Raw genomic sequence first — 24,373 nt, 5'->3', positions numbered from 1 at the left:
GTGCCAGTCCACAGCTTCAGATCAGCAGACGTCGCCGCAGGAAGTGCCAACCCTACATAGATTAGCCACAGCGGAGGAGGAGGAGGAGGAGGAGGAGGAAGAGGAGAGGGAGGAGGAGGAGGAGGAGGAGGAGGAATGAGCTTTGGCACGAGAGTGTGAATCCTCACTCCTGGCGCTGCTAATGGAGGGACACACACAGGCGGGTGAGCGGCCGCAGCCTGTTGGGTTAAAGACTCTAATCTGGCCTTGTTGTTAAAGACCCTAATCTGGCGTTGTTAAGCACCTCTGCTGTTTAACGGCCGGCCCTGGTCCTGGTCTCACTCCACACACCTGGGCCGGTGTGGACACGGACACAAGAGGTGTGTCCAGCACGAGACCTTTTTTACTCTAGCGCAGTGGCGTCCTTCCGTCAAGGCTGAGCTTTAGTCCCATCCCATCCCATCCCATCCCATCCCATCCCATCCCATCCCGCCGCTCCTTGATTTCACTTCAACGGCTCTTTATTACAGTACGTCGCCCGCCATTTCTGCACCTCACCGCTGATTGTTCCAGAGGGGAACGCTACAGGGTAATAGATGGAGGTGCGTGTGTGTGTATGTACTGTGAGTGTATGTGTGTGTGTGTGTGTGTGTGTGTGTGTGTGTGTGTATGTGTTTGCAAAGTGTGAGTGTGTCTGCGTGTGTGTGTGCATACAGTATGTGTATGTGTGTGTGTGTGTGTCCACATCTGCATGTGTGTGTGTGTGTGTGTGTGTGTGTGTGTGTGTCTGTGTCTGTGCGTCTGTGCGTCTGTGTGTGTGTCTGTACACGTGTGCGTGTGTGATGGGAGGTGGTGGGGACAGACCTGCCGCTCTCCTCCTGGGCTGTGGTCAGCCCCGGCTCTCAGCCCTCAGCCCTCAGCTCTTCCTCGTCCAGGTCTCCAGGCAGCCTCTATCAGAGTAGACACCCAGAGAGCGCTCGCTCTAATAGGGACAAATTGGCAATGTCTGTGCGGCCTGGTACTGTGCGCTAGGAGCTGTGGATTGATAGTGATGCCTAATGATCCCCCTGGGTAGATCAATACCAATAATCCTCTTTCCTGCCTATCCTCGTTATTGGCAATAGAGGAGCAAAGGGGGTCTGTGGTGGTGTGTGTGTGTGTGTGGGGTGTGTGTGTGGGGGGACGGGGGACGGGGGGGGGACTGCAGAGTGGAGTGACAAAGCTTGAAGTCCAGCCTCAACCGACTTCTCTTACATGTGCATCAGTGTATGTGCACTGCACACACACACACACACACACACACACACACCCCTACACTCCTAGCTCACTCGCTCACTCACTCACGTAAGCACATGCGGCTAAAGTGTGGACATGCATAACCCTGACAGACACACACACACACACACACTCACTTTCACATCAGCAACAGCAGTCAAATTCACTCGACTTCACTCATCTTTTTCTCACACCCGCAAACACATGAGCATTACCTTATTGACACATCACACAAATCAAACCAAGACATGCCCTCTTACAAAAGGGAAAACTCAAATATAGACAGCCCAGCTCCAAACCCACATACTCACACACACACACACACACACACACACACACACACACACACACACACACACACACACACACATGCGCGCACGCACACACACATACACGCGCAGCAAACTGTGGAAATCAAATCAAACACGTATTGTCCACATACCCGGAGCGATCGATATTTATTCTCCCGTTATGTATTTATTAGTGTGTGCAATTTCACCGGTCCAATAAGGCCTACTTTATATTAATTATTTCAGAGCCGCCGAAGCCACAGGCTCCGAAAACTTCAATTGAGACGCGGCCCGGACCACAGCCGGCTTTACATCCCAATAATGCAATTAAAGATACGTCCACGGCAACACTAAGAGAAATAAATGATGTTGCATTATTCATTTTATTCCGCAATATTGGAAAAGCATTTATTTAGTATACCATGGACTCAATATTTTTTTTGTTTTGGAAGAATACGGCAGTGCTCCCTCCACAAGAGAGAGAGGCAGGATTATAAAAGTTCCTTAAGTCTCTGTATCATTGCAAAAATGAGTGATGCTGCTTATTAATTCTCTGAGACACTAAATATTGATAACTGTAAATGAATTATGCCCGACTTTGCACAGTCATTTTCATCACATTCAATAGCTGCAGACCCCCTAAAGAGATGGGATGTGTGTGTGTGTGTGTGTGTGTGTGTGTGCATGGGAGGGGGGGCTTGAGTGTGTGTATGGGACATATATTTTCATCAAGGGGTGCAATGTGCGGCTCTGCAGTTGTGGGGTGTGTTGTCGTTGTCAGCAGACGCAATGGTGAGGTGAAGCGTGCCATCCCTCAGGACTGCACCGCCTCTAAGTGCTTCTGTGTGTCCGAGCCTATGTCCATGTGTGTGTGTGTCTCTCTGTGTGTGTGTGTGTGTGTGTGTGTCTGTGTTTGTGTATCAGAGCCATAAAGCATCAAATCACACAAATCCCCACCCCCATGTGCGCACACACACACACACACACACATACACCATCCCCATGCAGCTGATTACTCCCAGCGAACACATCCATACACTTTAGGCAAGCTGTCAGAATGCATAGTCATTACCCTGCCTACAACGCAATGTTGGCTCTACTGCACCGCCACATCACACACCACACCACCACAACACACCACAGCACAGCACAGCACAGCACAGGTCCACTCCCACTCCTCTAAACTGCCCACAGCCAGAGAGAGAGAGAGAGAGAGAGAGAGAGAGAGAGAGGGAGGGAGAGAGAGGGATGACTGCGTTGGCAAAATGAATGTCTTATTTGTCATGCCAATAAAGCATTCTGAATTTTGAATAAAAAAAAAAAACATTTGCGTGAGAGGGCAAGATCGCACCAGAAATACTAAAGATATTCATTTCCTTCCAGACTTATCCAAAGCTACATTTGGATTCCAACATAAGTTTGCCTGATTCATATATTTGACCTGTATTGCTTACTGCTTTACAAGCTCATATTGCAACAAGTATTTAGAAATCATAGTAACAGCCCTACTCTCTACTGTGCACTACTTATACAGTATTTACTCCCCTTGCATATAGTGTACTTCGCCATCTCCACAATGTGTGTGTGTGTGTGTGTGTGTGTGTGTGTGTGTCCACCATCTCAAACTTTCTTCGCTTATAATTCAGCACCTCGTCTCCATCAGCACATCCCGAGGAGGAGAGGAGAGAGAAGAGAGGAGGAGAGGAGGAGAGCATCATGTTAGATTTCACTGCCATGGCTCGGGCTGGGCAGCAGGGACAGAAGATGTGCAGAAAGGCCGATCATCAGAGTGTGCAGGAGATATGAGTCGGGCGAGGCGAGGGACTGGTCCTCCGGCACGCCTCTCTGGTGGCCGGCACCACGGCAGGTTACGGAGGCAGGTGAGCCGCGGGTCAATAGTTTGGAGAGGGTCGGGGTGGTGCGGAGGAGAGCCTCTCCAGCCTGTCAGCGGCACGATGTGCCAATGTGTGTGACACAGGCGCGCCGGGTGGCGCTCGCTCGGTTGCCGTAGAGACGCTGCTGGAGTGGGCCGACCCCAGCGACGTGTGTGTCTGTGCCTCCCTCAGCTTCATAAAACCAGCGCCTCGGCCCCAATATCAATCAATGGAACGCCCAACACGGGGAAGCCATTAACCACACACACACACACACACACACACACACACTCACACACTCTCACAAACTCACTCACACCTAGGGATATTAAGGACCACACACACACACACGGGTGTGGGCACGTGGGTGTTTGTGAGTATGTGTGGGTGTGTAAATGTGTGTGTTTGTGTGTGTGTCTGTGTGTGTGTGTGTGTGTGTGTGTGTGTGTGAATGTGTGTGCATGCGTACGGACACACAGAGCCGACACAGTGCCACACACAGCTACGTTCAACACGCACAGACGGACTCTTCAGACAAGCTGAAAACACACAGAGCCAGTGAGTCATAAGCAAACAACACACAAGCCCACTGACTCATGCACACATCGACACGTCAACCAAGAGGCAAAATAACAACAAGGCCTGACTCCGTACGCGATGCACACACACACACACACACACACACACACACACACACACACACACACACACACACACAAAGGCAAGGCATGCACGCGGTGAGCGCTGACAAATCCTCCCCACTATACAAGCTTTTTGGAGCCCATTTGATGCATCATCCAGGCAAAAATGGGGGAAAAGCAAAAAGAACAAATCGCATGTCTGACGTAAAACTGTGTACAATAAGGGAACAAAAAAGTCAGTATGACTTATTAAAAAGAGCTCTTGCGTGTTGGGTGTAAGCTGTAATATATGTACAAAAAAAAGTGTGTACTGTATGTGTGAGTGTGTGTGCATGTGTGTGTGTGCGTGAGTATAGGAGGGTCTTAACTGCATATCTCTTGTGGTATTAAATTCCCCTCAAATGGCCATAGCTGTGTCATTCTCTAACACTCGGTAAGAACAGATGTGCACTTCCATCTCCGCCACTCTCTCCATCTTGGCAACTCACCATCATTTCTCACAAAAGCAAATGGGAGGAGGGAGAGCACAAGACACACTGGAGGGTGAAAAAATGGGGTGATGGAGGGAGGAGGGGAGGCAAGAGAGAGGGATGAGCATGAAAAAGAAATGTGTGTGTGTGCGTGGGGGGGTTGCAATAGATTACAGTAGGACTGAATAACATAAAGAAGAGAGAAAGAGAGGGGGGGGGAAGAAGAGAGAGCGGGGGGGAATGAGACGGAAAGATGGACTGATGGAGGGGAGAGAGAGAGAGAGAGAGAGAGAGAGAGAGAGAGAGAGAGAGAGAGAGAGAGAGAGAGGAAGAAAGAGGCAGCTGAGCTGCTTGCTCTCCCTCTAACCCCCGTGCTCAGCCCAGGCAGAATTACAGCGGATTCCTGCTTCTTTCTGATGGTCTTAGGCTGGCTCTTCAAATAGTCACCATCCCAAATAGACCCGCGCTCCTTCCAGGGCCAGCTCAGAAGGGGTTTATTAATTTTTTTCTATTATAAGGAGCAAAATCATACCTCAAGTTTTTTTTTCTTTTTTTCCCCTTTTTTTCTTTCTTTAAAAAAAAGAGAAATTTTACAGACCAGCTGCCATCTGAAAGTCAAGCTGAGATTCCTCAATGCTAAGTTGTCCGCGAAAGAATAATATTCTCCTTGATTTTAACCTTCAGCAGATACTCATATTCACACACATACACATACACAAAGAGGAGTGAAAGTCAGACTTGTACAAAAAAATCTTGTCAGTGTGGACAGCAGGCGAGCTTTATAATGAGCCACATGATGCCGCTGTATGTGTGTGTGTGTGTGTGTGTGTGTGTGAGTGTGTGTGTGTGTGTGTGTGTGTGTGTACACATCATGTGTATGTCTGGACTGATGGGGTGTGCCACGGGGGTCACGGTAAAACTGGACAAAAAATGGCGAGATTAAAAAAAGAAAGAGCAGGCAAAGCCGCGGCTCAGACCCAGACTTGTGGATTTTGGCCGGAGAGCAGCAGACAAAAGAACAGGTTGAGGAGCCATTGTTCCCCATCCTCAACTCAAAACACACCCCGGCATATCCACACATCCTCACCTCTTCTGTGATACAAAATATACAACAACTCCAGATTATAAAATGTGTGTGTGTGTGTGTGTGGGGGGGGGGGGGGTTGTAAGGGAAAATTGTGGCAAAATGGCAAAAGGGGTGTGTGTGGGGATGGGGGGGGGGGGGTGAAGAGCCAGTTTAGGGCTTGCAAAAATGGTCTTTTTCCTCTCCTGTGCTCTCGGTCTCACCCTCTCGCTGGGTCTGTGGTGTGCGCTGAGGGGGCACAAGCACGCGCGTTTAATTCATTACATCATTATGTCATCCCACCCTAATCTGCACAGTGCTTTCCACCGCTTTCACATGCAAATGAGCCTGGGAGGGAGAGAGAGAAAAAATCTGCCCCGCCGTCACAGTGGAGGGGTGGAGAGGGGTGGGGTGGGGTGGGGGAACAGCAATCATCATGTCTTGTCAACGGCGTGAAAATACACCCTGGAGCTGCAACACCATCACTACCACCCTTCCACATCCCCATCACACAAACACACACACACACACGCACACACACAAACACACACACACACACTTTTTAAAAACGGTATCTTTCCATCTATTATTCCCTCCACCGTGACCCCCCCACCCCCTCTAACTCAGTTTCCTCCATCTCCAGTTACCCCCCCCCCCTCCCCAAAGCCCCCCATAACCATGCGGAGAGATCACACCAAACAACATCAATCTGTTGAAGATCAGACTCCCTATAGAGAGAGTATAAACACAAGCATGCGTGGTGTGTGCGCACACACACACACACACACACACACACACACACACAACCCCCCCTCCCCTCCCCACCTCAAACGAACCCCGGCAGCACGCGCCCCTCATCTGCATATGCACAATAAAAAGGGCCGCTTGAACAACACACGCGCTGACTCCCTCTCTCTCACACACGCGCGCACACACACACACACACACACACACACGCGTGCGGGCAGCTGCCGGAGTCTCCAAGCGCTCCCTCATCAGCAGACCCCTCCCCTAAATCCTCATCAGCGCATGCTGGCAGCGCTGCTTAATGAGAGGCGGGAGAGCGGCACCGTGGTGACCAGACCACACACACACACACACACACGAGCGCACATGCACGCACTACAGCACCAGGATAAACACACAGCAGCAGCCCGCTCTTTCCCCATCTGCTCGCTGTTTGTCATTTTATTTTTTATTCTCTAACAATTCCCTCTTATGCTCTCTCTCTCCCTCTCTCTCTCTCTCTCTCTCTCACACACACACACACACACACACACACAGGTTTTTTTCCCCTCCCTCTCACCATTCTCTCATCATGAGACACCTGGTGACGAGCAGCCCATGATAATGCGCAGCCTCGAACCAATCAATCAGCAGCGTCGTAATCAGAAGCGCAGAAAGAGGGAAGGGGAGGGAGGGAGGGAGCGAGCGAGCGAGGGAGAGAGCGCAAAGAGAGGGAAGGGAAGAAAGGGAGGAAAAAGAGAAGAGAAAGAGCACAACTTACCCAGGTCGGCTTCCTAGTCTCCACAACACAAGAGGGGAATGGATCAGGCTGTGGGGCTCGCAGCCACTGCTGGCTGAACTACTCTACCAAAAAAAGGAGGAGAAGAGGAGGAAGGAGAAGAAGGAGGAAAAAAAAAGAGAGAGACAGATTTCACCTCCTGTCCCTATTTCAGAAGCTGAATGGATTTTGTCCTCCACTGCATCATAAACATGTCAAACGTTTTAAAAGCTCAACCCCCCCCTTTTTTCCTTACATTTCTCTCACTCTCTTTGACTCTCTTTCTTTCACTCCCTCTCTGTCTGTCTTTCTCTCTCTCTCTCTCTCTCTCTCTCTCTCTCTCTGTCCTTCAGTCCGTGCCTCTGCCTGTTGCGACCATGTGGCCACATACACTCTTTACATTGTGGAGATAATATAGAACACACATCTAGTGTAGTAGATACAAAACCGCTGTGGCGACTACAATATCCTGAAGATCTATTGGCCTGTGTGTATGTTGTGTGTGTGTGTGTGTGTGTGTGTGTGTGTGTGTGTGTGTGTGCAAGGGGGTTGGAGGGGTGGGGGGTGAGTGGGTTAGGGTGGGAGGGAGAAGAGAAAAAGCTAAATGTTCTACAAAGAACAGGGGGACCGAGAAAGGACTTTTTTTTCTCCCGCTCTCTCTTCTAAATCAAAACACAGAATGCTCCCTCCCTCCTGGTCTGCTTCTTCCTTCCTACGCTCCCCCCTTTTTTACCTCTCTTTCTCGCTCTCCTTCTCTTTCTCTTTCTCTTTCTGTCTCTCCTTCCCTGCTCATAGGCATTCCCCCTCTCCAGATTTCAGCATCCTTTGTGGGGGTTAGCTGTCTGTGTGTGTGTCTGTGTGTGTGTGTGTGTGTGTGTGTGTGTGTGTGTGTGTGAGGAAAAAGCAAAGGCGGCGGCACCTCCCAGCCGTGTACATTTAGCCCTGGGGTTGAGCCGGCTGCACAAACCCAACGTGAAGCGCTCTCATCACTTTTAAGACATTCAGAAGGAGAGCGAGCGAAAAGAGGAGGAAGACGAGAGGAAGGGGGGGGGGGGCGAAACACACACGGCTAGACTTGTGCTGATCTGATGCTGAATTTAGCGCAGGATTATACGACAAAAACCCAATCCTGTGCCACCCTATGCACGCGTCCTCCATTTTAAACATGACAAGAGAACACTAATTCCTGTCCTGTAACTCACTGAGGAGATTCTACAGGCAGCCACTGGGGAAAAAAATGGTCAATCAGTGTCACCTCAGCATAAAGGAAACAAGTATGGGCGGGGGAAAAAAAAAAAGCAAAAATGAATATTTTCAACTAACCACGCTTCACTGAAATTTAGAAGGCAGGTGATGCCATAATCATACAAAGGAATGGAGAGTGTGTTTGTGGTGAGGTAAGGGGCCATTTCTCAATGCTAACAGGCACAAAAGAACAAGGCTGGCACAGAGCAGCAGAGCAGCAGAGCAGCGCTCGTTGGCTAACGAGGCAGCACCGTGCGGCGCACAGAGGCCCGGCTCACTCCATCCACACACACCACCACCACCGCCGCCATCTCAGCCTTGTTTAAATGAGAGTGTGTGAGGAGGAGAGGGCAGACACACACCAAATCAAACACAGCCACCCGTCTCCCCCCCAACACACACACACACACACACACTCTGCACACCCCTCACCCCCAGCCCAGGGGTATCCATCTCTAGCTGATATTAAGGAAAGATGGAGAGAGAGACAGAGAAAGAGAGAGGTAAAGAGAGGGAGGAGGGTGCAGGAGTAGCTCAGGAGGGAGGGGGGGGTGTATATTGGTTCCTTTGAGTCTGGTCCCGGGCCCTCTGTTGTTTTATTAATCTGGTTTATTTCGGCTGCTGCTGCTGCTGCTGCTGTCTTCCAGTCAGCCTCTCAACCAGCAGCCTCCTCCAGCCTACTGACCCTGCTGTAAGCCCAGCCCAGCCCAGCCCAGCCCAGCCCAGCCCAGCCCGCCCTCCCCCTGTTCAAATAAACACACACACACGGTTTCTCTCTCTCAAACATACACACACATGCACACATCATTTGAAATAAACATTCTCTCTCTCTTTCTCTCTCTCTCTCTTACACATACACACACATGCTAGCAAACAGATCATACATACACTACGATAAACGTTCTCTTACTCACTCACTCACTCACCCACACACTCATACCCACACACACACATATGTACCCTGGCTCTTTCTTCCACAGTTCCACCTGGCCAAATTACAACACTTGGCTGAAGCAGTGTGCACTCATCCCAGAGAGGGTGGGCTCCACCTGCAGTGCATATGTGCACCTCACCCCTACTGCCTCCACACACACACACACACACACACACACACACACACACACACACACACACACACACACACACACACACACACACACACACACACACACACACACACACACACACACACGCACACACGCACACAGAGCCTTGCCCCGGAGCTCCTTCCCGCTCACCACAACCTCCCACTGTCCAGCACGCCGTGGCAAAATGTCACGTCAGATAGGCAAGACTCATAATACGTAAAAGAAATAAAAACACAACAGAGGCTCTGAGATGTGGATGAGGAATGAGAAGGGCTTGTGTGTGTGAGAGAGAGGTAGAAGGAGAAAGTGTGTGAGAGAGAGAGAGAGAGAGAGAGAGAGAGAGAGAGAGAGAGAGGTAGAGGTAGAGGGAGAGAGGCAGCCCCCCATTATGTGTTGGGAGACGAGCGATGCAGAATTTCAAATAAAGGGAGCTGCGTGCTGCTGCAATGCATCATGGGTCCGAGAGCAACACTGTCACTTCAGCTGAACATCATCTCGCGAGTGAGGCACCAGCAAGGTGTTGTTTTTCAGGGGGGAAATGCAAGCGTCTATTTGTGTGCGTGTGTGTGTGTGAGTGTATGTGCATGCTCACGCACATGAGTGTGTGTGTGTGTGTGTGTGTGTGTGTGTGTATATATAATGCATCTGTGTGTGTGTGTGTGTGTGTGTGTGTGTATGAGAGATGTGTGTTGGTGTGCTGGTAAAAGTAAGCCTCAGTGTCTCCATATTAATAGGGGGGTTGGGGTGACCATGCTTGCCTGGGTGTCATGAATATAAGAGAAGGGATCCATCTTCCTGAAATACAATTTCACAGGTTGTGACAGAGTCCCCCCCACTGAACATAGAGAGAGAGAGAGAGTGAGAGAGAGTGCGAGCAAGAGAAAGAAAAAGAGAAAGTGAAAGAGAGAGAGAGAGAAAGGGCGGAGGAGAGATAGAGACAAAGCGTCGGCGAGAGTAGCAAGCTCGGAGCGACATTATGTGCACCAGTCCATTGGCAGCTCTCTCCGCCCGCATTACAAATGTATCTGCTGATGTTCTAAAAGCACACAGTTCTGCTTAAAGCTAACGAGGCTGATTGATCCCATTCCATTCTCTGCATGGCGAGCTCACTCAGACGGCGGGGCCAAGATCACATATCAGCTCCAGACTTCATCAGGCCGATAAAGACGTCAGGTCAGAGTCCTGTCACAGTCTCCACTCCGTGCCATCCTCTCACCCCTCTCTCTCTCTCTCTCTCTCTCTCTCTCTCTCTCTCTCTCTCTCTCTCTCTCTCTCTCTCTCTCCTCCTCTCTCCTCTCTCTCTCTCTCCATATCAAACACGACTTACAGCTCCCACGTCAAACAAGGGCATTAACCATGGCACAAAATTAGTCACATTTCTGTGAAATTTATTCCAAATGTAACTGTTAGAATATATATTTTAAAAAAGGAAAATATTTATATATATTATTTGACGTCTGTTTCAGGCTGTTTTTCTTTTTTGCATGGATCCTATTTTTACTTAAGATTCTAATGAAGTGCTTTAAATTACAGGAAGGTGCAATCAAACCGAGATTCTGTAAATGACGCGATCTCATTAAGGCTTTCTGTATTTAATGATATGGAATATGAAGACATTTTATTCACATTTCACAACTGTTGGTGTGATCTGACTTTGAAATTAATTACGAGACGACCACACATATATGTCTTCATTTCTTAATTGTGCTAATTAGTAATGTGAAAGTGTTAATTGCAGGTGGGAATTTTGACAATTATCCTGTGCATATTACTAATGATAATTAATATAATTAACGAATGAGGGGTGATTTTTCCTCTACTTGACTTGAGCAGGCCAATGTATTTAGTGTTTAAAATAATTATCTTAATCACTTGCTAAATGCAGCATTAATTACAGCAATTAAATCCCAATTAACATCATTACTAGAGTAAAGTGATTACTTAAAGGGCAAAGCACATAGGAATAACATCTCCGATCCCTGGGTGTTTTTTTCCACTTATTTATTTATTTATTTTTGCTAACCACAACAAGCATTTTTATGGACAGCTTTTCCAGAAACTGAACAGGAAATCAAATTATTTATAGCGAATGACACATGGTTAATAACAAATGACAGCTGGATGCAGGGCCAGGACTCCGTATGACGATGGGGGAAAAAATGCCCATTGTCAGAGCAAATCACTCAGCCGCAAACCCAGCCAAGGCAAACAGTGTCAAGTTCAAACTGAAGGAACAAAGTAACCGGAAGGCTTAACAATTACAACAACAAAAGAGACATGGAGTACATATGAGAAACACACTCACATACTCTTACACACACACACACACACACACACACACACACACACACACACACACACACACACACACACACACACACACACACACACACACACACACACACACACACACACACACACACACACACACACACACACACACACACAGAAAATATGGGATGGACAGCCAAGAAGCAGCCGAATCCAGATGTACATAAAGGCAGAAGAAGCTGCTGTACAACCAGACAAGTTCCAAGTCACACTCGAGATATACAGACACACGCGCACGCACACACACACACACACACACACACATCTGTCTCCACACTAGTCAAGATGGTGTTCTGAGCACACGAGTGTTCTCCTAACTGCGGCAGGTCAGCTTCGATATTCTCGGAGTTGGTTCATTCTCGCCAGGGCCGCTGACACTACCATACGCTTGTTATTTTTTATGTCTTCCGCGGGGATGGATCCTGCTCAGAGGGACATGGCCATATCTGGTTAGTCGTACATGTTGTCGGGAGCGTGGCATGTTGTGCATGTTTGTGTGTACTGTACGTGTGTATGCCTGTGCTTGTGTACTTGAGCGTAGATGCTAGTGTGTGTATGAGTGCGTATGGATGCTTTTGTGTGTGATTGCGTGTGTGCGCAAGGGTGTGTGTGTGTGTGTATGTGTGTGTGTGTGTGTGTGTGCGTGTGTGTGTGTAGGGAGCAGCATGAGTGCGGGCCTCAGCCCAGCTGCATGCTCCACACAGCCAGACTGATGAATAACATGAGTGACAAGATTCATGGCTATCAGAGTAGCACAGGACATGGAGGGGTGAGAGGAGGGTAAGAGTAGTAGGCTTCTCCCTCCCTCCCTCTCTCTTTCTTTCTCTCCTTCTCTCTCTTTCTCTCCCTCTCTGTCATTCTATCATAAAAAAGATGCAGTAGGTGATGAGGGATACCAGGTATCTCACCAGAAGGCCACCGGAATAATAATGGCAATGATGATAATCATAAAAAAAAAAAACAACTGTAGAAAATAAAAAAAATAAAAACAATCACCGGAAACAACCCAAACCCAAACCCCTCCCCCACCTGACCTCTCCAGCCTTCGGCTGTGTGGGTGGCGACCTCGATATGAAATACACAGTACAACAACGATGCGCTGCCTTCTCTACGGCCAGCACAGCCCAACCAAGCAGCGCGCCACTGCACGGCACGGCACGGACGTCTATTACTAATGCAGCGGTAGAAACACTGGTAGAGTGATTCCTGTCGTTTCAACATTTCCTGGGGAAAATGTGTGAAATTTAGGTGAGACAAACAAATAATGTTGCTTTTAAATTATTCTTTTAATGGCATTCTAAAGTTGTAAACTATCAATTTTACCGATTAAACCGATAAAACAAAATGGTATAAACAACTTCAAATGAAGAAGGCTGTGCCAAGTCCATCTTTTGTAAAAAGTCGGTGATTTTCGTCGAACAATTTCCCATCTGTCGATAATCATTTTTAGTTTACAGCACAGTGCAAGCGCTCGGCGGTGAGAGCTCTGGGGTTCTGTATCAAATCTCTTCCAGAGCGGCCTCTCTGGGGGGGCGGGGGGGGGGCGGCTGGGGGAGCTGGGGTGTGAAGCAGGGCAGGGAGGACACAGCTGGATCAGGGAGGATGTGCCGGGCTTTAGGGGCAGGCAAGGGAGCACCACCGCCCCGCCGCTCCACCACGGACGCTTTTGGCCAGCAGCCCCAGCAGAGCCGCCCGGCGCAGCTCACACACACACACACACACACACACACACACACACACACATATACACACACACACACACACACACACACACACGCACACACACACACGCACACACGCACACACGCACACACACACACACACACAGACACACACACACACACACACACACACACACACACACACACACACACACACACACACACACACACACACACACACACACACACACATATACACACCACTCACGAGTACACCACTCCAGACCAGTGGAGTTATTGGGTGGAGCTCTGCTCCGCTGTTTTGCAAGTATTCTTTTTTATTTTATTCCAACCATAGGATTCAAATATTGGTAAATTGATGTTTATATTTCATTTCATACTTCAAAATACCTGTTTGAGGGTGAATTGGAAAAAGACAGCTGAAAATTTATGTATGTATTTGCTTTTTTATATATATATTTATATTAAACAAATTTGAGCAATAGCTGAACAATTTCACAGAGCATAATTATGCTTCACTTTGAATCTTTGTAATAAAAAATCCTTACGTTTGAAATAATGTATCCATCAATGTTAATTGGTGACTACAATGCAAAAAATATTCTGATTTATATGTATTAATTATAAAAAGATTATAAAGGACAAAGAATTTACATATAATAAACTTTTGACTGTTATTTTGTATATATTGAATCATAATAAATTAATTTCCAATATTATTTAATTGCATGCAGGCATAGAGTCCTAAAAAAATTTCAGAATCAATGCCATACCTTAAATTAGCTTCAAAATAGTAAAGGATGACTTTAAATATTTATGTGCATTTAGCATTTGAGTACACAAATGCGGTGGCAGGCGTTTTTTTTTTTTTTTTTTTCACCTGCGGAGCCGCGCGACCTGGCTGTGGGGCTGGAGAAGCGCTAGTGGAAATGGCTTGGGCACTTGCTTAGAGGAGGGGTGCTGAAGGGGCAGGGTGAATTCAGAACCTCCCCAGATATTCCCAACCCCCTTTTGTCCGCACACACAGCTTTCTGAGAGCCTTTTTCCGACAAGATTGCCTCCATTGTGCTCACCCCACTTCCCTTTCGGAAAAAAAAGAGAAAGGAAAGAAGAAGAAAGAAAAAAAAACACCAAAATCACACACATATCCAGCAGACCACTAATGCGCACAAAGGCGTTTGGAAATAACTTACCATCCTGGATGAGGCTATTGGAGCTATTTTGAATTCACTCTGGTTCATAATGAGCACCTGAGCTTTGTCAGGAAGAGGGAAACTTTTTCTCCCCCCCCCCCCCCCCCTGAGCTTGCTCCGCACTCTGCAACTTTTCAAAACCCTCGTCGGAAAAAAAGAATAAAGATAACACCGCATTCAGCGACTGTCCGAAGAACGCACACTGGTGGTAAATGTCCGCCTGTGTGAGGCAATACAATTAAAGCCATTCAGACTGCTCAAATGAAGCACTTCAAATAAGGGGAAAAAAACCCTACACAACACCATCAATGCCAAAAGCCAGTCATCCCCTCCGTCCTGGCTGTCAGGTTAGACGGTGGGCCCCCATCTCGCCCACTGCTTAATAAGCCTTTCCATCAGCCTGCAGAAGGTCACCTGAGCCTGGTTAGCATGCTGAAGCCCACAAATGTCCTTCCCACCTCAAGGTGAGCCTCTCCTTCAGAGAGTGCTAATCTTCCTCCATAGAAAGACCTCCCCACACACACACCCCAAACTGCATTCACAAAAGGCAAAAAAAAAATTTTTGCCCACTCATGACAAATTATTTATCGTGTGGAAAACATCCACCCCTCGCTGCACGACTGCAAGGAAATGCTCTGCTCCCAGGGCAAATTATTGCAACTTTCAAGAGGTGTAAACTTTATAATGTATAGACAGAGATACACAGTGCATATAAAAATGACAGTCTCTGATTCATAAACAGTAAAAAATAATGCCTATGAGAGGTACAGCCTACAACAAAATGTAGTGTTTTGATTATGCATACCGCTAAATTAGTATTATGTCAACCACAAGCCATATAAAAACAAACATTTTATAAAAATCATAAAACAATGCATGTTCTGTGTGTGAAGCCCGCTCACAAATTATGACAGTCTTCAATGCACATGTAAAATAAATGTACCAATAATGGATCATAAGAATTATTTTATTCGTGTGCAAGGAGTGACAATGGCTCCCTTAGCGTGAATAAAAGGAATAAGAAGGTGCCATTACCTTGGGATAAGTGTGCAGGATAAGGACGGGGGCTCTTCTCTGGCTGGCTGCTAGGGAGGCAACGTCTCGCAGACTAGGCTGAAGGCCTGGGGTGAAGCCATGTTCACTCGGCAATTCTTTAAGCTCACTGGAGCTGAAAAACACAAAACGCACAAGAGAGAGAGAGATGGAGAGAGAGAGAGAGAGGGAGAAGGAGAAGGGAGAGAGGGAGAGAGAGAGAGAAAGAAAGAAAGGGGAAGTAAAGAGGACGAAAGAGGAAGGAGGAAAAAAATTCTGAACGGATTGCCATTTTTCCCCTCCAACGTTACTGGAATGTCTTTAAATGGTGGAATAATGCTAAATAGTATATGTGAATTGCCGGAGACAGAGGGGATAAAATGGCTCTTTAAACCTGAAGCATTTCCATCAGCATTATGTGGTAAGACACAACATTTTTCTCCGCTCCACACTCTTGGATGAGCAGACCGAATGACCCGGTCTTCCCCCTGTGCCAGATGCCTGTGCTGGCGACTGGTGACTGGCGACTGCGGGTGATAACGCGGTCCCTGTGCTCCGACGCCCCCCCCCCCCTCAGTCTCACCAGGTCAGGGAGAGAGGCACAATGCCCTGCGCCCAACCGCTAACCAAGTGCAGGTGTGCTGGAGAGAGTGGCGTTGGTGAACCACTGGGCTTAGCATGAGTGTGTGAATACTTACTTGTGTGTGTGTGTGTGTGTGTGAGTGTGTACATGTGTGCGAGAGTATTAATGGCATTGTTGTGTGTGGCTTTCAATTTGTGTGCAGACATGCGTGGGTATCACGTGTGTATGCATGCATGCGTGTGTGTGTGTGTGTGTGTCTGTGTGTGTGTGTTTGATGTTATTGTGCATTGGAGAGGTGACAGACTAAAACTGGCAGATATGGGGGGCCAGGCTATAGAAGGGCTGTTTTCGTTGTCTTTTTCCCCCCCATGTCTTTTTTTTTTCTTTGGGGGGTGACCTGACAACAGCACGGCAGGGACCCCAGGGGGACAGCTTGTGAGAGATGAGAGATAGAGAGGGATGCAGAGGGATGCAGCCTGCAACAGACGAGAGGAGAGCAGGAATCAGAAACTGAGACTGAGGCAGAATGCAGAATGAAGATGAATGGAAAGAGAGAGAGAGAGAGAGAGAGAGAGAGAAAGAGAGAGAGAGAAGTAAGATATGTATACATATACTGCCTCAGAAAACGAGATTGAAAAACGAGAAGAGAGAGTTCTTATCAATGATAAATCCAGCCCATAGTCAGAAGAGTCAGAAGAACCGCAGCAGGGGTTCTAGACCCTGAGCCCCCAGACTGACCACCCCCAATCAGACGTAGCTCTGGACAGGTGATCGGGCGGCTGGATGAAAGCAAGACTCAGCACAGGAGCCAAAACTAAACACACATTTCAGCCCTGCCGCCGCAGATCCACAGCCATACACAAGCAGTGGTCAATGAACGTAGCCATGGATTCCAAATGAAACTGAGAAGGGGGAGACTGGAAAACCACACGTTTTCCATTCAGGCCTGCATCAGTCAAAAAACATTACATGGAGATGTTGTAAAATGGTCTCATTTTTTGGGGGGGTTATGTTAAAATTGTTTTTGTGCTTGCGATTGTAAGCAATGTCGTGTTTTTTGGGTTGTATTTTGTGTTTTTTGTTTTTTGTTTGTTGTTGTTGTTTTTTTCCGCCCTTGTCTGAGGAATTATCTGGATGGCGCCTAAATAAATGTGCCGACGGTGCAGTAGGTTATCCTTGGGCTTATCATGTCAGGCCATACGAATTCATTTCATATTCAGCAGAATGGCTGTTCGCGGCGGGGGGCTCATGGCGCTACCTATCCCACTCCCCCTTTCCCTTTGATTTGGCTCATTTGAGCGGCGCGCTCCCCGGCAGCTTGTTAGAACTGCCACCTCGCTGACTCTGCCCCCTGGATGGGGATGGGGACGGGGAGGGAGGGGTGGGTGTGGGGGGGGGGGGGGGGGGGCAATGAAGGGTGTGTGTATGTGTGTGTGTGTGTGAGGGGGGGTGGGGTGGTGCAGGTTGGGGAGGCCTCGCCAGGAGCGCTGTCGCGAGCCACGGGTGAGCGAGCACGGTGGAGTGCACACACACACACACACACACACACACACAGCGGCGACAAGGAGGAAACCTGAACAGGGCACGCCATCTACTGACGGCACAGGGGCACTGCAGCCCCACTCACTTGACCCAGGCCACCACAAGACTTGCCAGCTAGCGAGCCTCAGCCTTGCACAGTCACGTTGCCCAGGCCGAGATGTTTAACAAGTTACATTTCAATCCCAGATGAGGCACTGTTGTTGCCCGCGACGTGACCCCTAACACGGGTTTCCATTTCATTTCCGTTCTCGGGGCTTTGGTCTGATTTCCAGTGGCACGGTCTCCGCGGCTCTCGGCTCCAAGAGGAGACTCCAGCCTCCTCCTCCAGCAGCAGCACCACGGCAGGGCTTCAGAAGATCACTGCCAGTTGGCCTTTTAAAAAAAAAAAGACAAAAAAAACCAGGCGCTTTGTGTCCAGCACATGTGCAGCCCTCCTTTCCTCTACTCTCTCCTTTCCCTCTTGCAGCGCGATCCCCCCGGTCAGCGCTCGGGGCTTTCAGGAGTTTGAGAAAAGGCAGGGACCTGCGGTTTCCGTCCAAACACCACCGAGAGCTAATTGCCGGGCAAATTGTTTAAAAAATAAAAATCTTCGACGAGCAAATAGATGGATGGCGTGGCAGAAGTACCTGCTCCTTTTTTATTATTTGTGACAAGGTGCAAAAAATGATCCGTTTAGGTCAAAAGGACAAGAGACATAACTGCCTCAATTACCCATAATGGCTCACACATGTAGCAGTAGACTCCATTTTGGTCGAATCAATCTAAAATGCTCAAATTCGTGCCCACATTAGATGAGGGGTGGAGAGAGTGGTCGGCGGACGGTTATGTGATATAAAAAGAAATGATATTCAAGAAGTGGTAGGGGGAGAAAAAAAATATATAAAAAAATTATAAAAAATGATTACATTTCAACCTTTCTGATTCTCAAGGTCAGGTTCATCTATCACAGTCGGCTTTGCTGCAGTCACCAGACAGGGGGCTTGAATGCATTATGGCGTGAGATGGACAGACAGACAGGCAGACAGGCAGGCAGGCAGGCAGCATGTGATGCAGGGGATGAGCAGCACAACAAATTCAGCCCCAGCGCTGGTGCTTAACTTCAGACGGCTGATTAGATGGCCAGACGCCGCAGCCCAACCTTGGGGTTCGGGGGGCTGAGGGGGGGGGGATGAAAAGGGCGAGAGGAGGGGCAGAGAGTGAAGTGGGCCGGGTGGGACTAGCGTGCGGTGATTTGGGGGAGGGAGATGTGGATGGATGGGTGGGTGGGAGGGTATGTGGTGGAGGTGGTGGTGGTGGGGGGGGGGGGGGGGTAGACAGACAGACAGACAGACAGACAGACAGACCGACACAACAGCGACAGAGCGACAGTGCACGAACGGCATGGGGCAAACATACGCGCAAATTATTTCCATTTTCCTCTCCCTCCATATATAAAAATACAGCGAGGCACCATTACCCCCCCCCCACCCCCCTAGCCCCCCAACCCCATCCCAGCACACGCCGCCCCCATCCCCCTCTTCTGCACCCCATGAAAAAATAAATCTAATTTTCCCATCCCCGCCACAGAGAGACATTCCCTCCTGCGGGCTCCCCCAGCCCCTCCCAATCTCCTTCTCATACTGACGCACTCTTTTTTTCCCCCTCTCTCTCCGAGCAGGGCTCCATTTTGTAATAAGTTCTGATCAGTGTTTCTACCAATTTGCATTCTACTCTGAGAAAATGGAGGAACAGCCTTGATGGGGAGAAAAGGGAGAGATAGTGGAAAGGAAGCAGAGAGAGAGAGAGCAGGAGAGAGAGAGAGAGAGAGAGAGAGGAAGAGGGAGAGAGGGAGAGTAAGGGAAACAATCAAATATCCGATTGGATGAGTGTGTTCGTGTGTGAACGTATTCAGCATTGGGGGGTGGTGTGTGTATGGGTGTGTGCATGTGCGTGTATATGTGTGTGTGTATGTCTATGTGAAAAGAATGAGCATGAACACATACACCACTGCATACATTACGGTTTATGTAGAAGTGTGTATTTTGCAAGCGTATGTTTATGTGATGGAGACATCTGTGTACACACGTGTCCGAGCGCCTCATCGTAGCGTTTGCTTATTTAAATTCAGCTACGCAGCCTCGCTCAGCTCTGCCGTCAACGGGCAGCTGTAGGAATTTGTCATCAGCTGTCTGATAGGCTATGAGGTAGGACTGCAATCCTACCCCCCCCCCCCCCCCCCCCCCCTGTAAACCGCACTGCCTGCTACCGGTGGGGAGGAGAGAAGGGGGGGACAACACCACCTAACACCTAATCTCCTCCGCCCTCCTGCGCGACCGAAAAACACACGTTTACGCGTTACTCAGACGCGTCGCGGCGTCAGAATCTGAGCCGGACGACGTTAGCCGGTACGGAGGACGTGTGTGCTGGGAAAAACAATCCCGTGAGTACGAGTGCCCGCCATCGTCATGCAGACCGGACTGGCCACTGTCTGATGCCCTGAGGTGAAACCTCGCCAAGCACCAGAGCCACTGAGGCACACGCACACGCACAGACACAGAGACAGGAAATGGAAGCCCAGGGGCTCACGACATACACCCCACCCCACTCCACCCTCCTCCGCCCTCCTCCTCCTCCTACTGAAACCTCACTAACAACAGTCCTGCACACATGGTATTGTTGTTCCGTCGTGCGCCGGCCACTCGATGAGACTAGGAGGGCCAGGCTCTGTGCCGTTCGCCACAGATAAACCCAGCCGACCAGAGTGGCCATTACCATGCCGCGCCTGGCTTGCCGCTGAAACAGAGAGGAGCGGTCATTAAGCAACGAGACGATCCGGTTATGACTGACGAGCACCTGCCACAAGCTCCCGTCTCAGGTAGCGTCATTAGAAGCTGCCCATAAATCCTCGGCCAATCAGAGACCAGCCGTCCGCCAGCTGGTGGCGTGTGATTGATCTCAGCCAATAAATCACGAGCGTTATGACGGGTTTAAGTCATTCGAGTTCGCCCCGTGGCCCGGGAGGTGCAGGGTAATCTCTGTACACACACAGTACAGTCAGATGGAGCGAAGGGAAAAGACAGGCCTAAAGTGTTTGGAGCCTCAAGGTTGAGCCATAGGGCTTCTGGATGTGTTCCCAGCGAAGACCTCCAGGCCTGGGCTCCCCGGGTTTCAGAGAGGGGGAGCCATTAACGGACGCTTTATGACAAGGAGCGGGATCCGAGGAGATAGCAAAGTTAATTGCGGCTCAGCTGTGACGTCCCCCCTGTTTTTTCTCCGTCTGTACGAAATAAGTTTTTTCATTAATGGCGTCGAGGAGATCAGCCCTTATCAGGACCTCCGGAGGGACAGAGGAGAAGGGGGAGGGAAAACAATCGCAGATTCTTTCACACAATTTCTCCATCTAATTTCCGACTGCGCATTTCGGAGTGAAATTAATTTCCGAGGCTATCTAATAAATCAGAAACAAGTGATTGCTGTTGCTGCCAATCCGGGCGGACACAATGAGATCGCCTTTCTCCTGCATGTGCTGAATTGTGTCTCGCTGTGGCGTTATGTGCACTGGTCTTCAGCAGCTCACACCCTTACACGCACACACACACACACACACGCACACATACACACACATACATCTTCCACCTGCTGCTTTACCCTAACTTCCAAAGGGAACCCTCTTTGACACTGCAACTATGCATACAAGACATGACATTTCTATTGGAGAACAGGAAATGGTGGGGAGCTAGCTCAAGGCTTACACGTACTTAAGTGTTTATACATGATAGTGGATTGCCCATAAAATAACCAAATAAAAATCTGTACATGAAAAATGGAGACTCGAGTATGATTTGACATTAGCCTACCAGAGCATGTATTGAATATTGACTTTGCTATTAGCTGTCAGTGAAGGCCTTTACAAAAAGGATTCCAGATTATACTGACATTATTCATGGAGGCCATATTGTGTTGTGTGTGTTGCACTGTACATGCAGTATCTTGTAAGATTCAATGCATATTTTCTGCATGGCTTCCCTTTGAAACAGCTGGGGGGGTTTTCGCTCGCTGGCTCTATGCAGAGTTGCCTGAGGCAACCTCCACAAGGTTATGAGGCAATAAGAGCCTGTGCACATCCAGGCAGGAGTCAGGGGTGTCTGCGTCTGAGACGGTGAGCCCCTCTCCCCTCCTCCACATCCCCAGAGGAAGGCACAGGCTCCAGGGAGGATCTCCTGCAGGAGGCCTCTGCTGGTATGGAGGAGTGCAGTGTGTGTGTGTGTGCGTGTGTGTGTGTGTGTGTGTGTGTGTGTGTGTGTGTGTGTGTGTTCTGAAAAAAAAGGGGGGGGGGTGCTGAAGGGGTTAAACGATGCTGTTGTAAAGCATTGATCTGGCTCTGATAAAGCGCAAGATATCCCCACACCCTCTCTGTCCGCTAGCCATTACCGAATTACCCTAACTGCAGCTCTCAGTGGCGAGCCGAGTGGCCGCTCCTGCCGCTGCCACCACAGTCGCCGCCGCCGCCGCCGAGTCCCTCTCGGGCGTCCTATTGATTTTCACGCCCAGACACAAGGCGCTCCCAGAGGCCAGTAAATTACAGGGCATTTTACAGGGAATTACACCTGCACCGCAAACTTTACAGCCATGCCAGTGTCAGAGATCAGTCTCACTGACACCGAGCTTTCCTTCCACCAGCAAAACCTCACACTCCAGCCAAAGACACACACACACGCACGCACGCACAAATGAAAGTAAGCATGAGAATAAGTAAGTATACAAAGTATGTAATTTCCTTACAAATACACTAATAGAAAGGGTGGATTACATTTATCACCAATTCTATCCATTGTCTCTTAAGAGATGAAGCCCCCATTAAGGGACATCGTATTCTACATTTATGGCCTCTATGAGTTGGCGGGAGGGTTCATATAGTATGTGCTGTGTGAGCCACATAAGGAGTGAATTAAGCCATGGAGCCGTAAAACACCATCACCGCCTGTCCAAGTCCTCACCTCGGCAGGATATTCTTGGTTTTCTTTTTTAAAACACACACTCCTCATTGACAAATACACATGTGCTTGAACCCAAGACCTCAGAGGGAGTATGCATGTGAGTGCAAGTGCATGGGGATGGGGATGGGGATGAGGATGAGGATGGTTTTGATCCCTTGACATGCGGTGACATCTCTTCCCCCGGTATCATAGCCCTGTCAATACGGAGGAGCCTCGGAGCTGTGCAGGGCGGTTTGATTTTATTTACCGTATACGCCACCCGTTTGATCCAGACTCTGAACCATCATTTACAGCCGAGCGTGTCATGTCAAAGTCACTGAGAGGCAAAAGCCCCGAGGATAGAGGTTAATGCAGAGGCAGAGGCAGAGGGGAGAGGCTCATACGTGAAGCACACACGCACCGCACCTCGCCACACCGCACCACCGCGTTCTTTTAAACGCGTGATAAATGTCTGGAATGAAAGCAAAGACAACCAGCCACGCTCTGACAGGTGTAGATTTAAGTTATATAGTGTTGATTAAATAGAACCACCTATAAACAGAAGAAAAAGCATCTTGTTTTTTCGCTTGTTTCCTCCGAGTTAACGCAGTACAACTGGCTCGTAAGACTGCAGAGAGACATACAGGGACGACTCAAGGTTGGCGCGCTAATAAAAAAAAGGCTTTTTTTTTGTCTGTGCGGCACCTGGCGATGGGCGACGGTATACGGTTACATTTCATTTGGTCCATAGCTTTGCTCTCGCCTTGTAAAGCTCGCTCAGTACAGCAGCACTCACTGACCTCGGGATAGCCCCAGAAACATGAAAGGGCCTTTATCGGTTCCAGGTGTGTGAGAACTCACGCCGTCTCCTCGAGTGTGTGTGGTGTGTGTGTGTGTGTGTGTGTGTGTGTGTGTGTGTGTGTGTGCTCGGGGTACAGGGTGTGGGTGTTTGACAGGGTGTATAGTAAATGTGTGAGAGGGAACAAGAGACAGAGAGAGAGAGAGAGAGAGAGAGAGAGAGAGAGAGAGAGAGAACAGACACACTACACAAGGATAGGAAATAGAGATACGTGTGTCCTTGCTGCTCCTTCTGCATAGTGCCATGACTACACTGCCTCAGGCAAATTTCCCCCTTTTTATTCGAAACCGACTATGGTGCAATATGTTGATAAGAGCAAGCATGCTTTTTTATAAGCAAGCCATCACATTATGTGCTGTGGCATGGCCACTGTTCCACTACACTTAAGTGTGACACCATTTCATCACTTACCCAACAAATGTATGCACCACGGCTATCCGTGTATTATATGTGAAAAACGCATGCAGTATGTTAAGCATGGATGCATTGCAGACCCATAGATGAGAGTGAGGCTAAAGCTAGTGGAGGGCTGGTTATCCTGCTGTAGCTCCTAGCATGTCATCAGCCTAATCTTCCTTCAAGAGAGCACTGGCACAACCCAACCCAGCACAGCACAGCACAGCAGAGCCCAGCACAGCCCAGCCCAGCCCAGCCCACTGAACTTGACCCTGCGCAGTTGACCCTCGAAGGCTGGGTCAGAGCGAGGTGGGGTAGTGTACACAGCTGCTGGGGCGAGAGAGGCCCGCGGGAGGATCCTCACTGGAGAC

The 24,373-nt window shown here is 48.9% G+C and overlaps 1 long non-coding RNA gene across 1 annotated transcript in view; it reads right to left on the bottom strand.

The window, feature by feature from the left end:
* Window positions 1–14,371: 14,371 nt before the first annotated feature.
* LOC134095597 (uncharacterized) overlaps window positions 14,372–24,373 on the bottom strand; it is a 47,934-nt gene continuing 37,932 nt past the window's right edge. The window contains exons 3-4 of the long non-coding RNA XR_009940581.1: window positions 15,671–15,803; window positions 14,372–14,524 (exon numbers count right to left, since the gene is read on the bottom strand). This is a non-coding gene — a long non-coding RNA (uncharacterized LOC134095597). The remainder of the gene's footprint in view (window positions 14,525–15,670; window positions 15,804–24,373) is intronic.

Source organism: Sardina pilchardus, chromosome 11 (genome assembly GCF_963854185.1).
Source record: "Sardina pilchardus chromosome 11, fSarPil1.1, whole genome shotgun sequence".
In the NCBI taxonomy this organism is placed as follows: domain Eukaryota; kingdom Metazoa; phylum Chordata; class Actinopteri; order Clupeiformes; family Clupeidae; genus Sardina; species Sardina pilchardus.
Note: the sequence above shows the minus strand (reverse complement) of the source record. Positions and strands in the feature narration are given on the sequence as shown.